This window comes from Sciurus carolinensis, chromosome 10, assembly GCF_902686445.1.
Source record: "Sciurus carolinensis chromosome 10, mSciCar1.2, whole genome shotgun sequence".
Classification (NCBI taxonomy): Eukaryota; Metazoa; Chordata; class Mammalia; order Rodentia; family Sciuridae; genus Sciurus; species Sciurus carolinensis.
The window spans coordinates 63,708,343-63,711,030 of NC_062222.1; the positions used below are offsets into that span (position 1 = coordinate 63,708,343).

Here is a 2,688-nt window from a genome sequence, read left to right on the forward strand (position 1 = left end):
CATAGCTCAGTTGGTAGAGTGCTTGCCTCATAAGCACAAGGCTCTGGTTTCAATCCCCAGTACTGCAATAAATAAATAAATAAATAAAATAAAAAATGAATGGCTTGGTATTACAAATCTTTTTAAAAAAAACACAAAATGCAACATCTTAAAAAAAATCTGCTACTGATATAATCCCTACAAGTTTGCTATGCTACCTTACACAAGAAATTAAAAAAAAAAAAAATTTAGGAACATTCAACATCAGAAGCTTTAAAATCTAACTGTATGCACTAGCCCTTCAAAAAGGTACAATCTGCCTTTTAACAAAAGTATTTTTTCTACAAAGAATCTTATCAACTATACAAAAATCTGTACAGTTTTTATACTGAAGCTAATGTTAAACTGCACTTGATTTCACATTTTTACCAAAATAGTTGCCTAAGCACACACACACAGTCCACACACATCATTACAGGACAGTCATTTATTTTTCTTCCTCCTCTTCCTGTTGATCTTCGGGTTCACTCTTCTTTGAGCCGATTGGCCCACCAGGGCCCTTCTTTCTTGCTTCACTTTTGCCCTTAGCGTGGTGTGCAGCAACATCTTTTCATATTTCTCCTTCTGCTTAGCTGCTTTTCGTTCATATGGCTATTTATCTTTGGCTGACTGCTCAGACCAATGTTTTTGCAGTATCCCCAATGGATAGGCCTAGGTTTTCACTTTTGATCTTTGGGCGATGTTCAGGGCAAAACAGGAAGAAGGCAGATGGTGGTCTCAGGAGCGCAGGGATCTTTTTTCTTTCCTTTCTTGTCACCTTTGGGAAGAACGTAATCTTTCATCTCCCTGTCATAGCGAGCTTTGTCACTTTTTACTGTATCTTCAGACTTCAGCTTTTGCTTTGCAGACATGGCCTTCCATTTCTCCCAGAATTTCTTGGAGAATTCAGCGAAGTTTATGGAAGAGTCAGGGCGCTTCTTCTTTTGGTCTTCCCGGCAGGGCTGCATGAAGACGTACGGGGACATTTTGGACTTTGACTTGTTGGGGTCTCCTTTACCCATGGTGGCAGCCTCCGACTACCTGGTATGAGCTTTTCCTCAGAGTACCGCAGAGCTGCCGGATCCGGCAGAGGAGCTTCCTTCACTGGGCTCGGGAGTGAAGTGGTTTATCACTATTGCAATTCTTAGAATCTTTTTTTGCAGAGTTCTCCATGCCTGAATTCCTCTTATTTTTGCACTAACTTTCTGGACATAAATTTTTTTGTTATTACATTACTAGATGCCTTAAATATTAATGCATGCATTCTTGACTTATGAGTATTTCCAACTAAGTTTAATAGATTTTTCAAAACTCTCCATACAATTCTAGAACTTTGAAGTCCTAATTCCATTTAATTTTCTTTTGTCATGTTATTATACATTTTATTCTCCATATATTCTATGATTCCTAGACTTCAATGATTATTTTATGCAAATGTTTCATTTTTATATTCTCATAATTTTCTTCTGCATTCTTGTTCATTCTTTTGAACATTGTTGTGCTTCTGTCTCTGACCATTTCTTTGTGTATGAGGGATACCCTTTATATTACTTTTAGTGTAAAACATGGGCTTCAAATCTCTGGGGTCAAATTTCTTATGTTTGTCTAGTAATATCTTATTTTGTATCATTTTTGAAGTTAAATATATTTCTAGATTGTGTTAAAATAATTTTTTCTGAGGTATTAACTATAAGTTCCAAATGAAAAGGAAAAAGAAGAATATGGAAGGAATGCAGAGTCACCAAATCATGAAGAATACTGGATAGTTAATCATTAAATGACAAAAAGTGGATGAGATTTGCATTTATATAACAATTTAATGTTATATTGCTTTATATAGTCTGGAATATATTTTTCTTCTGAAATAAGCAGTTAAAGTTTCTCTGGCTTGAGAAATTAAAGGACACATTTTGGACCTTTGAGAGTATCAAAATTATAAGATAAGAGGACATATCCCTTAAGTAGAGAGCACAGTTCAGGAAGCCCAAAAATATTTGTGTGAATTACAAGCAGGCTCTTAGATGATTGCTTTATTTCCATTTATAGGAAGATTCTGTGGAACTCAAAGTAAGGAGATGGAAGGTTGGGGTGTTGAGCAGAGATTTCAGCTATTGCCCATAAAGATGAGAAAGTGTATATGAATTTTAACCAACTTAATTTCTTGATACAATTATTGCTTTTAAGATGATGATAAACTAACAATAGTCCCTACAATATGTCACCCACATTGTCTATTATATAAGAAAAATTATTTGACATAAGTAGAAGCAAAATGGTTATCCAAAGTCAATAGAAAAGGTAATCAATAGAAATGAACTCTATGATCACCTAGATGTTAAAGACAGAAGACAAGGACTTCAAAGCAGCTATTGTAAATATGATTTTAGAATTGATAGAAAAGATAATTGTAGTTATTAGAAGTATGGAAAATCTAAGTAGAAAAAGGAAACTAAATTAAAAAAAAGCAAAGGCTGGGATTCAGAGGTATAAAAGTTGGGAAGAAAATCCTCAATGGATGGAACTACAATCTCATGTAGATTGTATTATATGTGGTTAATGAAGTTTATGATATATCAATGGAAAATTTTCAACCCAAGTGTTACAAAAAATACAATGAAAAAGGAAAAAACATCAGGATAATTGGGAAAATATCACTTGGTAACTGAAACT

At 34.2% G+C, this 2,688-nt stretch overlaps 1 pseudogene; it reads right to left on the reverse strand.

Moving 5' to 3' along the window:
* Window positions 1-466: 466 nt before the first annotated feature.
* On the reverse strand, window positions 467-1,040 carry LOC124994049 (high mobility group protein B2-like; annotated as a pseudogene).
* Between the last annotated feature and the right edge of the window lie 1,648 nt (window positions 1,041-2,688).